This window comes from Aythya ferina (assembly GCF_964211825.1).
Source record: "Aythya ferina genome assembly, chromosome: 14".
NCBI lineage: Eukaryota > Metazoa > Chordata > Aves > Anseriformes > Anatidae > Aythya > Aythya ferina.
This window is the reverse complement of record NC_140312.1, coordinates 16,901,032-16,915,957: the sequence shown is the minus strand read 5'-3', so window position 1 is coordinate 16,915,957 and position 14,926 is coordinate 16,901,032. Positions and strand designations below refer to the sequence as shown.

The 14,926-nt window shown below is 36.3% G+C and overlaps 1 protein-coding gene across 1 annotated transcript in view; it reads left to right on the top strand.

Moving 5' to 3' along the window:
- The first annotated feature begins 2,440 nt into the window (after nt 1-2,440).
- TENM2 (teneurin transmembrane protein 2) overlaps nt 2,441-14,926 on the top strand; it is a 1,369,797-nt gene continuing 1,357,311 nt past the window's right edge. Inside the window, exon 1 of the mRNA XM_084535365.1 lies at nt 2,441-2,515. The gene's annotated coding sequence lies outside the window, so the exon portion shown is untranslated. The remainder of the gene's footprint in view (nt 2,516-14,926) is intronic.

Sequence of the window (14,926 nt, the reverse complement as noted above, 5' to 3'; positions counted from 1 at the left end):
TCGAATGGAAAATAGTCAAAGGATTATTGTTAATGTGGATTTAATTGTTAAAGAAAATAGGAAAAAAAAAAAAAAAAAAAAGGTGTATTCAGAAGTTTCAGTAATAATGATAAAATTATTTACCACTACAGACATCCCAGTACCTCCTCCTTTTTCTTGTGGTGTGCTCATGTTTTCTCTGCTTCTGTGGGTACTGAAACATCAACATGGGGTGCTTGTGCCAGGGATATGTTGGCATTAAGATTCCTTTACTGGAAGGAGAGTGATGATTGTCGTTTGGTCTTCCTTGCACTGGTATTTTCCATGTGGTCATTCTTATACATTTGCTAAAATTCTCAAGTTATAACAAATGTATAGAATGTCATCATACTCAGAGATCTTAACAATCAGATTCTCTTTGACAGAGATAAGGAGAAATAACTTATTCATGTGTTGGATGTTTCTGTAGCTACAGAAGAAACACTTCGGGATTAATGACCCCCAACAGGGGGGTGTTTCCTGGATGGGGCTGTGTGGCCTGGAAGCTTTTAGCATGCGAGTTCATTATATGTGAAATTTGCTTCCTGATACCAGGAGGAGTGTGGACTCATGGATCTAGCAGAGGCTTATGTCAAGCTTATGTCATCTGGATTCACCTGCCTGCCTGATTCTCCATGGAAGAGGAGCTGGGTGGAGGCAATAAGTAGCTCTCAGAGATGACCTTCCAAGTCCAAGCCTAGAAACTGCATCTGACTTGCATTGTGTTCAGTGCTCTTGTTCAGGCCAGTTTTCAGAGTAGTCTACCTTTCCAGTGGCCATCTACTCAGGGGTACTTGTCTAATCCTGAAGTCATTAACAAGGGTGCTTGTTAATGTTAACTTTAGAGAGTGGAGACAAATGGGGGAACTGCACATAATTTCTTTTTATGCAATTATGTTTGTACAAGTGATGAAGAACTTTAGCTTTCTGGTTCTCTTATGATTATATGACTGAAAATCCAAGTTTTTTTGGTTTAACAAAGACCTCCCTTTTCTGTGTCAGAAGGTGTGTGAAATCTAAGTTGGAACTTAAATAGGAAGGGGCAATTATTAAAATTTCTATTTATTAATACTTTTTTCTGTACAGGGCAATGAAGAAATTAGTACCAAGCTGGTAAAATATCTTACTTATTTTTTTCCTTGGTGATAAAGTGAAATAAATGGGAGAAATATTGCAGAATTTATTTTTCCTACGGCCTAATTTTCATTGTTGTTAGTTCTAAACACCATATTTTTCTGAATATGCATCACATTCATTTTGGATTATTTAATTTAACTTCTTTCCAGATGAACTAGCTTTATTAAATGCTTGCTATGGATGAGCAAACAAAGTTTGTGCGGACTATAAATATCTGTGATGAGTCTTACACTGTATTTTGTAATCGAAGGTTTAACAATTACGTAAAATATTTTTATACAAGCTTGGGAAGGCACTGCAGTGAGCAGGGCAGGAAGACAGTTTAAAATCTATTAGTAGAACAGAACCAGGACACCAACCACCAGTTTAAATTTTAGTTAGACCCTCCAGTGTATGCCCAGTTTAAAGAATGAACTTCCAAGAAACTTCATCAGATTATTAGTGCAGGTTGTTGAGGTTTGAATAGCTTTCTGCTTCAGGAGGCTGGTGTGAGTACTCCCAGCTACATGACTGCAGTTGGGGTAGTGCAGATGAAACAGTCCAGAGATGCTCGACAGCTCATGTTGGCTACATGAGCTTTTATTTAAAGCCAACTTAATGAAGTCTGAGCATGCCACATGGCTGCATGGATGTGGTCATGTTCATTGAAGCTTTGGAAGTTATTGCAGTTTCAGTACTCTCATGGCAAAAGTTACATTTGATTTTGTTCTCCGTATTGTAAAAAGCTTTACTTGATTTATTTCTGAATTCTTAAGGGATTTTTTTTTTTTGGGGGGGGGGGGGGGTTAGCTTGTTTTAAAGCAACAGATATGTAGTGTTTTCCGTTGAAGCTGTCTCGCATTCTAAGAATACGTGAATAATTTTACTAGATCAGTCTGCTACGTACAGTTTGCTTGACATGTCAGATCAGTAGTAAGTTGTTTTTGTTGTAAAGTAACAGGTTTTCTTTATTATCCAATGTTCTTTATTATTGTTATTATTATTCATAGACCATTCCTGAAGGGTTTGTCTTTAACTGTCTAGTTGTATACTAGTAAATAACTTTGATGTGTCTTCAGTTTCCAAGAGTTTGTTATTATTTGGCAAACCTAACCGAAAGCTTATAAGCATTGGCAAAAGCGGCAACCAATTTAAATTACATGGTATGAACAGAAACAGTTGGATATACTGGTACCAGTGATGTCACTCAAATAAATTAGGACATCTGTGTTTGTAATAAACTTGATAGATCTAAAAGGGTAAAGCTGCGAACATTATTAATCTTGAGATTTTTTTTTAAGGCAAAAGAGGTTGACAGAGTCAATGACAGACAAGAAACACAACGAAGCATCATCCTCTTAAGGAGATCTTCCACACAAAGGTCTGCAACCAAGTCTACCATTAGGTTTTGAATACCTAAGCATTTCTTTTTACTAATTGGCATGGTTAGAAAGCTCCCTCGAGTATCTCCAAGTATTCAGAGAAGTACTTTACAAACGCCTGCTGCTTAATGTGTGGTAGCACTACAATTCAGCATAGTAAGAGACCCTTTTTGTTTTGATACAGCTTAGATCCAGGTTACAGATATGGAGATTAAATACTCTGCTGAGCTCTGCAGTTTGCCCTCTTTCAACCCTCTCCAAGTGAAATGGGTTCTTCTCCCTCAGTTGTGGATAATTCCAAAAGGGAGCTTGATTAGATTAGTATTAATGTCTTGAGTGGCTGTAAAATTTTATCAAGGAACTAGGTTAACTTGATGATCTTAGAGGTCTTTTCCAACCTAAATCACCTATGGTTGTGTTATCCCAAAGAGACTTAATGTTTCTTTCAAGATGAACTGAAGTAGGTGAAACCCCAGCCTATTAGAAAGTCTATGCCTGATTGTCCTGAAGGGACAGAGAGCAGAGCAAGAAGATGGTTACAGAGTTAATAAAGGTCAAGTTGACTAGTGTATGTTCTGTGATGTTGATTTTTTTCCCATCTTTGCTCGTAAGTGCTGGCTTTTTAAATGAATTTACAGACTTTTTCAGCCTGTATTTCAAGAGTTTTATGTTCATTGAATAGTTCTTTATTAATATGTTGAAATAACAAAAAGCTCAACACCAACAAATAGGTTGGGGTTTCTTTGTGCAATTAAACCGTATGCCTGAAGTTCCCACTTAATCAATTGTAGTCATGACTCTTACACAGTCTGAAAGCTTCTCAATTTGATTTAAATGATCGATGTTGATTATTTCATTTTCAGATGTTTTTATCTGGGATTTTAGTCTAGATATTGAAATGAATGCCACAAATATTGCAGCAGCTGTATTGATTACTTTGTTTTGATTTATGCATTGGTGTTTTTTTATCTGAGACTCAAACAGGCATTCTGAAGCTCTAACATTTTTGTTCTGACAAACTGAAAGTGACTTTCTATTAAGGGGATGTAATTTCAAGTGTGAGATGAGAAGACTTGCAAACTCCGTATGATGCAAGGTGTAGGCTTTTCTTTAATTTTGTTTAAGATTTAATTACAATAAATATTGCCTGAGGAAAACCTGAGATTAATGTTGGTTTTGAAACGTAACGTCTCTGTATCTTTAACATACTTTAAATGTGTGGCTACAACACTAGGTGACTTTTGCTTTTAAATACGTGAATTTAGGAGGCTGTAGTAAAAATACAGTATGAAATGAACCATGTGTATCTTCAGCCCAACACTGGTAAAATCGCTGTCACTTATTACCCAGCACTGACTGGTGCTAAACAAAGCTAACAACAGTTCTGTTTAAAGACAGAACAACTCTCCAAGAACAACAGCACTGTCACTCTCCAGGAAAGAAAGGGAATGAAGCTGCATGAAGAAGCTCTTGTGTAGCATGTTGAGTCAAGACTTGATAAGAATCTTCATTCAAGTCCTGCATAAATATCAGAATTAAGGTGAACTCTTCAAAAGCTGACAGTGGTCATGTGCATGTCGTTACCTGTATATGAAACGAACTGGGGAGATAATTTATTAGCTCACATAGTTTAATTTTAAGAATGCTGTATCTTTGTGTACCTTCTTAATACATCCACCAAAATCTCATCCTGTCTAGCCTCTCACAAGAACATAGTACTCCTTCCCAAACCTCTCTTACCCATCATTCTAACCCTATAATTGCACTCTGTGACCTCGTTGCTGAGTGAGGCTGGGGCCCTGTGGGACAATCTTGTGTAATCATGTAATTAAAAATGCATAATAAACCACATAAACAAGAGAACAGAATTAAGCCTGCTCTGAAGTGTCTAACACAGTTCCTCCCTTACCAACCTGCATATCTTTGACGTTTTCACAGATAGGGTTTCATTTTTTTTCTTTCCCAAGCTTCCTCATGTATCAGCAGAAGAGCTTAAACTTTCTGTAATGTGTTATGGTTCTCTAACATGGTACAGACATTAACTACATTATCAAGCAGCAAGAGAAAGCTGATATTTCTGGCTTGTTCTGCATCGAAGATACATGAAATAAATGATCTCAGAGTTTGCAAAGGCAGCTCCATTCTATAAGCTGAGGCAAATATTTAATTGATGTTTGGGAAGATTAAACAATTAAATTTGAGATTCAAGTAAGTAACATTAGAATATTTGACTTCATCACCAGATCCCATAAACCCTGTAGTAGCCCTGTTGAATAAGTAAGTGCTAGGAGTATGAACATTTCGGTAATAAATGGAATGTAAGTATATAAATGAATATAGATTTTTTATTATTATATTTTTTAGCAAAGAATTATTTCTTTTGGAAAGGGATGGGGGGAGAGAAAGAGAAGGCAGAGCTTCTCTGGCTTGACTCGAGGGACTGACTTTGGGTTCTTTGCTCTAAGGCAAATGAGTGGATCAAGGTTAGTACTACAGTTGTGCTGCATTTTGAATGTTGACCATAATACATTTTACTGTTACTGGCTGAAAATGCTTCTTACATGTTTTTGTGGCTGAGCACAAAGGAATTCTGCCAAATCTTAAAGGACTGGTACAGCCAATGGAAATATTCTGCAAGAATTGTAATGACCTTTTGATAATGGAAACTGCTAGGCAGAATAGAGATGTATAATATACACCGATAAATGGAGAGAGGCATCCAAACACCTTATGACAGTAGCCCGACTCCAGTTTGCTACAGTGCAACACCCCAGTTTGTCAACTGGAACATCTCATTTTGACATATTGGACCATCCTATATTTGTAAAATGTTAGTTCATGTTAAGAGGGTGATGTGGATAAACAAGAATGAGCCAACACTGGAAAGCTTTTTCTCTTCACTGGAAGTAGGGGCAAATGGGGAATCTGTGGCATTCATCTCAGAATGCAGCTGAGGTACTGCACCAGATCACTGCCCGTCAGCAAGTTTCGGCCACATTCCAAAACCTAAGATGTTTTCTTGCTGGGAACCAAAACCTAGGGTGCTCTTAGACTTCAGATTAGAAGCTGTTTTTTCACCCATTCATAAATATAGCCCTCATTTGCATTATCATCTAGTTCTCTAAATGTCATTTTTTAAATATGAATTTATTAAATGTCAGTTGAGCAGAGTAATTTGAATAGTTATTTTCTCCTACCATTATTCTGTTGCCACTATCCTATTATTAAGGACATTTTAAATGTTGATTGCTTATATTACTGATTAGAACCTTTGTTTGTCTATGTTAAAAACAAGCTTTTTCAAGCTTTTTTTTTTTTTTTTAAACGTGGCCTGATTTTTCTTTTCCTCCATTAGAAGTCAATACAGACGATGGAATGTAATTGCAAAATCACAGTACAAATTCCACTTTGTCGAGAGGCATTTTGTCCTTATGCTGAAGATAATTCCTGCATCCCTTCCACCTCAAGCTGTATTTTGGCATCCTTGTGATTACTTTTCTTTTTATATCATCAGAAGATTTCCAGAAAAGACTCAATTAATTGCAGCTACAGTTGTCACTATCAAATTATCAATCTTCTGCAAAATCTGATTCTCTAATTAATGTTGTAGCATATGTGCATTAAATCTGTCTGCTACTTCTGCTCTCAAATGAGACAGATACTTACCATGCTTTCTTTAAAAAAAAAAAATAAGTTAAAAAAAAATGGCTATGCATGACAGTATCAGCTAATAAATAAAATAGTGGTAGCTTTTATTCTCCATGCTTCAAATATTGTATTTTTAACATTTTTACTCATCATATCTTTAGATCCGCATTCAGGGATTCAGTATGTATTTGAAATTTGGCTTTTACTCATCTTCTAGTAAATAAGCAAGTCAATCAACATGGCTTGATAGATTTTATTTATTTATTTATAAATATATTAATAGAGTAGAATACACTATAAATTCAGGAACAGAAATGTAATCCACAATGTTCTGTTTATAGTGACATCTAGTGGCGAAGGCTTCTTCTGACTAAGGGGAAGAGCACAGCACAAACGTGCTAAAACCTGTTAAGAATAAAATGTTGCATGGAAATTAAAGAATGAACTCTCTGATGATGGGAAATGGTACTGACCTTAGAGCTATGCATTAATTTACAGCAGACCTGTCTTAAAAATCCCTTTCAGAACAGTTCTTGTATTTGTATGTATGTTACATACAAATCATGCACATGTTTTTACCAGTAATCTTTCTGATCTGTCTTTTCAGTCAATGAAACATAAGACAGTAGTAGCTGTGCTTGTCAGATGAGGCAAAAGGCATGCTATTTTTGAAAGAATGACAGTGGAAGAGGAGTGTGTATGAATACCTTGCATCTGAGCAAATGGAATTAAATGAAACTGTACCAAAAGATGAGTTACTCTCCTTTCCCTCTCTGCTGCCATATTCATATTCAATATTGGCTTTTAAATGCACCAACTGCTGCATTGCTGTAAAAAAAAAAAGAAATAAAAACAAACAAAACAAAACTTGTATGGGGATAATCTGATTGCAGTAGCTGAGACCCAGCGAACTGAAGGTCACAGGTCACAGTGATCATCTTGAAAGTGTCACGTGAGGACCAGTTTTTGGCAGTCAGGATGATTTCCAGTTCATGTATCTTGAGATTTTTCCAGTGGAGATCAAATCAGAACCAAACTTATGCTCAAGGAAATAACACATATACAAGAGTTTCACCTGGCCTCACCAGGCAAACAGCTTATTGCAAACCATGTCAGCATTCTGTGTGCTTTCCCTCAGTGTTCTAAAGCAACTTTAAAAAAAAATTTTTTTAAATCAATTGAAATAAGTCACCCTTTATTGTTTGTTTGTTTTTTCCTTCTCTTTACGTACCACCTGGAATTAGAGAACTGGTTTAGAAATAATGGATTTGAGGGAAACACTTTGCTGTTAGGAAGATGATAGAGGCATAGAATAAAATTCAGAATTGGTTCTGCATGAAGTCTAAATGGTCTGCATTGAAGGGATACAATATTATTTCAAAAACCCTTTGTTTGGAAGATCCTTTTACATCAACCCCCCCACACCCGATATTTTTGTAGTAAGCTGAAACCTGATGCATGTTTCTATATGCAGATTGAAGAAGTAGGAACCAATGTTACAAATAGCATGTTCTTTTCTATCCCCCCCCCCAAAAAAAACTTAAAATACCTTTACAGAAAATTAAGTATGGGTTTTGATTCCTTTCCCAATATAAATCAGTACTGGTTTTTTTTTGTGGTTTTTCTACATGAAAGAGAAACTTGCTTTTTCTACATAAAACCACTCTAGATGAAAATACAATATTACTTGTAAGATTTTTTTTTTCTTGATACCCAAGTTTTTCAGTTATCCAAAGTGCCTAGAGTAATCTAGGATTTGTCCTACAGGTCACTGATAGTTTTACTATAATCGCTTCCTTGTGTATCTAGCCACAACGTTATTGTGTGTTAAGGAAAGATAGGATTGATTTCAAAATCTATAATTGTCAGAAACATAACTGACAATTAAGAAGGAAATCTTAAAAACAAACCAACAAACAAACAAAACAACAACAAAAAAACTTTAAACCAAATACATCCTACCTTTTAAGACTGCAGAAAGATACAAGGAGTATGGCAGTGGATATGCAGGTAAGAAATAGAAATTATGGAAATTTCACTGAAAGTATTTAATTTTTGTGTAAAATTGAATTTGCAGTTTCTTAGAAGTTATACTTTCTTACCCTTGTTTTGATATGCATTCCTCATATAGCTTGCATGTTTTCTGACTGCTGTAAAGGTGTTGGTTAAGCAAAACTATAGTTGGAGTCAAACTTAACTGGCATTCTGGGGTGTTGTGGTTTTGTTGTGCTGGGAGGAAGACCAAGGAAAGACCTGAGGAATGTACATGAATTTCCATCCTTTATCCTAAGAAAAGTATTGTTACCCTTCTCTCTATATTAGTAGGTGTTTGAAGTTTGGTCTGTTGGTGAAAATGAATGTTAGTCTCTAGGAAGAAGTACCTGGACGATTTAAATGAAAAAGTAAATATATATATATTTGGGAAAGATTGTGATAGAATTTCTTCTTCCTGTTTTCTAAATAGCTTGAAATATTGTACGAAACTAACCATCTTTCAGTATAACAAGGAAGATGAAGTATTTTTTTCCAATAAAACAGGGAAAAGAAGCAGAATTTCTTGTAAACATAAAGAGTACTTTAAAATGGCTGTGTTACAAGCCTAGTTTCCAGTCCTTAAACAGAAATAGTTCCACACACAGCCAAATGAAAGTTAGAGAGAACGAATGGAGATCCGCAGGCTTGAAAAACTTAAGTCCTCGTCAAGGCTCATTGCAATGTTGCTGAGGTTTGTTTCTCTGGAGTTAGGCACTGATAAACTATCTTGCCTCAGAGAGGCCTGGAAAAATAACATAAATCTTAAAAATCCAAGTCTGCTGTGCTTTGACTTATCCTTTCAATCCTCATTCACAGCTGGACTCCAGTAGATATCAAAGTATCCCAGCTGCTCGGCAAAGCCACCAAACACCATCTCTTCATACAGTACTCCTTTGAAAAGCGTGAGAGGAAGAGAAGGGGAAAATGAAAAAGAAGTTCTAACTTGATGTGCTAGAAATGTAAAGTAAAAGAGGTGGAGAAGCAATGCAGTTCTGGTAACTGAAATCTATGGGAATTGCATGTTTGATTCCAAAAGCACAGCTGTGTGTTAGGAGTCTGGGTTACTAGCAACTCATTAAAGTAATATACAAATATTGACTGCATTTTAGAGAAGCAGCTGTGAAGTCACACTTGTAAATGCTGAAAAAGTAAACTTGTGCTCTAATGCTTCAGCAATAAGTATCACTGAAAGAGACTTTTTAACCAAAATTCATAGAATCATATAATATCCCAGTTGGAAGGGACCCACCAGGATCATCAAGTCCAACTCCTGGGTCCCCAAAGGACCACCCCCCAAAAAAATATTGGACCATGTGTCGGAGAGCATTGTCCAAATGGTTCTTGACTTCCAGTGTGCTCAGGGCTGTGACCACGTCCCCGGGGAGCCTGTCCCAGTGCCTGACCACCTCTGGGTGCAGAACCTTTCCCTAACCCCCAGCCTGACCCTCCCCTGTCCCAGCTCCATGCTGTTCCCTCGGGTCCTGTCGCTGTCCCCAGAGAGCAGAGCTCAGCGCCTGCCCCTCTGCCCCCTTGTGAGGAAGCTGTAGTCTGTGATGAGCTCTCCCCTCACTTGTTGGTGCTTTTGATATTTAGACCATTTGGTATAGGCATTATTGGTTTTATTCATCTTTACAAGAAAAAGTGCTTTACAAAAGTACTCTCGGAAAGTATCAATGCACAGGACAGGAAACTGTCAATTGCAAGCTCACTTCTAGTTCTGCTATTAATTACAGTTCCTTATGTTGCACTGCTACTCAAGATAAAACTTAGTCAGGCATACTGAATTGTCCAGGACTTAGTGCAGAACATGAAGCTTCATGATAAACTGGAATGACAAACTACACTACTGCTGTTAATACTGAAGTTAGGTACATGGTGGCTGAAAAGTGTGTATGCCACCTTATGGACTAAATCAGTGGTAATTTCTGCTCTTTGTCATAGTTCTTTCTGTAAGATAGGGAAAATGTTGTTTACTTAGTTTATAAGCTCTTTAACATTTTCTGAGATCCTTTTCCTGTTTGATGGTATCTTGATACAACTTTTAATAGAAAAATTAGTATCTGTGGATTCCTTTTTATGTCAGAAATTGTTTGGTCACATTTCAAACAGTAGGGAATTCACTTCAGTTGGGCACAATCTCTAATGATACTGATAATGAATCAAATCTGTAGCTGGTGCTCACTTTCATGGTTGTTCAGACTTCAATTAAATACATTATTATCAGGTAGGCTGCATTAAGACTGCTAATTTACTTTGCTCTGTGTTTTTCAGATACCTTACCTCTAAGGCCTTGCTCAGTGCTTTAGTGTCTGTATGTTTTCTTACCTTACAAAAGTGTAAAGTACTTGCATGTCTTTCAGTTGTACCCTCAGCAGAACAGCAGCAGGAAAATCAATAGGGAGTCATTCTGTCCGACACTTCAAGAAGCAATATTGAACGACTTACCTTCTTCCTTTGTCTGATGATGTAGAAATAAGTGGTATCAAAAATAAAAGGCAGTATATTTGCACATTCAGGAATTAACACTTTTTTCTTTTTTTTTTTTCCCCATGATGACTGTGATATACTTTATACTTGGAACAAATTCTGCTTTGGTAACACTTGTGCAAATCTACCAAAATTAACTAATTGCATTATGTTGTTTGCTTTCACATACGTTTTGCATCTTGACAACAGCTGATACTTTTATAAAAGTGTAAGGTTTCCCTGTGAAATGTGACGTGATAAGCAGACTGAATTTGAATGTGTTGTGCTCCGGTTCATTGGCTAAATACAAAATTTTAACCATTAAGATGGTTAGGCTAAAATAGCTTAAGATATGTAGCATAACTGTGCATTGTATTTAATTTGGGTTGGATTATTCGTCTCACACCAACTTCAGCTTCTTTGAGTTGAATTTTTAAAAATTATGTTTTAAAATCACCTCTGCAAGAGCTAGCTGAGGCTCATCGTGATTCCTAGTCTTCATCTGAGTATGAATCAAACTGATGTCAATGGCAAACTCTTGGCACTGTATTGTTTATTTTAAAGATGCAAACAGCTGTTGTTGAAGATATTTTTATGATGATCTTTCCCCTCCCCTTCCCCTTCCCTCAACAATAATTACTAACTGAGAATATCACAGCAGGAATTACTAGTTGAGGATGCTAAGATGTTCCTAATGCAGTGCTGCTTAGAAAGGTAATATCACTTTTGTAATATTTAAGCAGTAATACCAAAGCTTTTGAAATGGCACTAATAGTATTAACACATCTAGTAATAACCTTCTATATAAATAGTTATAAGAAGACAGAGTTATGAATGAATACGGGAGTTGGTCTCTATTTGTAAACCATAATAAAAAGAAAAATACACTCCATTCCTGATCATAAAGTTAATCCACATTACATTTTTCACTATTTTAAAATTCTATAAATAAGTATCTGTTTTTAAAGTAGACATTTAAGTATGAAATTGCAGTACTTAAAATAGAAATTCACAGGGAACGTCTCATTACTTAAACAGCCAAATTAAACAGCCAAAGCACAAATAGAAGTCAGAATTAGAGATTTTGGTATTTCTAGGATATAGATGCATACTGCGTGCTCTGTTATACTATGGGTTATTTTTAATTTGTTTCTGTAATTATTAGGTAAAATATACTGTTCAGTTCTACATGAATGTTCATGCCTCTGCCTTTCATGCCTCTTGCCTCTCCTGACTAAAAGAACGTGCTTTAGGCTACATACGCTTAACTTGAGTAAACTACTCTGATGTATTGACAAATCATGATGAATACGCATCTGAAGAGATGCATGGAATATTTCACTGGTATTTCCACCTGCCTTGATGTACTAATTTTCTTTGTCATGTCTTTAACATATGTTTTGGTTCCATATGTGTTCTTCGTGGTTTATTTTTTGATAACATTAATGAGAATTTTTTCTAAAAATAGAGAGGAAAAGCATTACAAAACAGATGTTACTTGTTTCCAAGGCACTCTGAAAACCTGTTTGTCAATTTATAAGGGTTCTTTAAACAGTTCAGTAAACAGATAAGTTAGCTCAAAGTTTTTGCTTTACTGTGTGTGATGCCTGTAGTCATAATGATTCAAGAAAGTAGTGTAGTAATGAAATGTGAAGGTTAAGAATGAAGAACGTAAATAACATCATCCTTTCACACAGACAAAAGCACTACTGATCTATTTCAGAACAGATCTTACCTTTAGCTGTTAAGACAAGGAAAGTTACTTCCACGGCCTAGCTGTCAGCTGGATTCCTCTTTGCATCTTCTGTTACTCTTATTCCAAGACTTTACTTTTTTGCTTTCGTATCTAGACGCAGGTGATGAATATGTGGAAAACAAATACAGCACACAGAAGCTTGCCTGTTTAACCATATATTTTCGTGGATGACTTGTCAAAACAAACTGTTTGCAGTCTTTTCTGTAACAGCTTTTAGTATGAGTTGTCCGTGTTTTTTGCACTGTGCTTTCTCAGTTTACAGGAAGTACAGTGGCATTCATAAAAAAAATAAATTATTCTAAAATATGTAGTGATACATTCTTGTAAAATATATACTGATACAAAACTAGCAGCCTTTTACTTGCCAAATCCCCTGTGCTTAGTTAGAAGCTCAAATAGTCCCTAAGGCACTCCAGTTTAAATCAGATAGTCTCCAGATGTTTTGGTACAGTGAATGGTGAGGCTCAAATTTACTTTTAATGAACCATATTTTAATGTCAGTCTCTCCTGTCTACTTAAACGACAAAGAGCTCATCTGACTTTGTAATGAATCCCACAACTGTATCAGTTACATTCAGTCTCTGCATTGTGTTGGTCCACAATGGCAGTAGGTTGGCAGTCTAAGTAAACTGCCTTGAAGGTTTATTACCAAAGCTGCAACACTCGAAGAAATTACATCCAACACAACAGGAGGTGCTGGAATTTCTGCCGAGGAGAACTGTAGCTGTAGGTGGAAGATGGGTAAAAAGGGCTAGAAAGGTACAAAGCAGGACATGAGGAAATATCCAACAGAAAAATTAATCATAAATGAACTGTGCAATGCATGATTCAGACATTAATCAAGTCTGATTAGACTATATATGCACTTCTTGGTAGTGTGCAAAAGACCAGTATGAGTGATCAAGGAGGATCATCAGCTTTAAAAAAAAAAAAAAAAAAAAGCTTGTGAAAATGAAATGAAAAGTCCAATGTGTGTGTATGGAATAAGAACACAGTAGAAGAAAGTGCAGGGTGTACTGAGATGCACATAAAAAATTAAATTCTGTCAGTACATTGTCGACATAGCAACAAATGCTACGTAAGAGCTTGGAAGTAAGTCATAAAAAGAAGGATGTAGAGAGTGAAGACTGACAGATTAGAAAATGAAGCAGAATTAACATTGTGTTTTCAAAGGAAGTACCAAACAATAAATCAATACTATTTTATCTTTTTGGAAATAAGGAGGCATTGGAGCATGCTAATCAATGATCAATGGTTATGAAAGATTTGAAGGGAGAAGGATGAACCTCTGCCTCTAGCCTTGTGTTCAGTAGTGAGGGACATACTGAAAGTAAATGCTAATTGAGGAACAGTTCTGAAAAGAACCAAGTAGTGAGATTGTAATTTTATATTGGACTCTATTTTCTCCTAATTATAAAAGACTCTTAGCATACTCTTTCCACTGTATACTAGTGACATTTTTAGTGATCATCAACTCACCTGTTTCAGATACTGCAAGTAATCATGATCTTGTCAAGTAATAACCTCTTAAAGTGTATTCAGGGTTTTGGGGTTTTGTTTTCTTTTCAACTGAATGTCGTTCCTCCTCTGTGTGGGTTACTGTACTCTGATTTCTAACTGTAGTTACCTCAGTCCAAAAGAACTTGAATTTCTCTTGGAGATTTAATATTTTGGGGTCTGTGCTATGTCAGATCTCTGCAGTGATTTAGGAAAGGTTCATCAAAGCATGGTTTATTTTATTTATCAAGTAGAATACAAAATAGTGGCACTGTGAATGTAGGCCAAGTGTTTGTCCCATTTGACATTTCCATTGAAAGCTGCATGGATTGCGGTGGTCCAAGTGAGCATTTGTACCAACCCTTCCACTCACGTGTACCAGCAGACATTTCAAGAACTTGTCTGTTTCAAATCCCACAGGACCTGACTAATATCAGACTTACCTTTCTTTTCCCTGTGTGTACAGTAAGTGTTATAAAGGCGGTGGGATCTGTGCTGGCTATGGCTGGTTAAAGCCTATTTGATTTGCTTTAATAGAATGTTGTTGGATCTTACACAGATAATGTTTGTAAATGTTTTCAGTAAACTGCAGAAAAAATGTAATGCTTTTGCTGCTGGGTAGATCTCAGGCAACAGCTGCAAGGAAAGTCTTTGTAGCTTTTAATCACATAGAACTGAGAATATAAACTGACTTGAATTTGAGTCTTGCATTATAAAAAAAAATAATAAATCTATCAAGGGAAATTTCTATCCAATTTGAGGCAAACTGCCATTCACTGCAACATTGACATCTCCTGGGAATCCTATCCAACAACTTCTTGGTTATATGTGATGTCAGATTAGGATGCATTTTCTACGCAGAGTACCAGATAATCTAACATGACCTTAGAGCAGGTGTTGGGAATCAGTCTGAACTTCAAGAGGGTTGTTTCTAGGACTTAATCTTCCCCTGTAGTCGATTTTGTATAGATGTGACAGTACACTTACCTGTGGGACCTGTAGGGAGGCC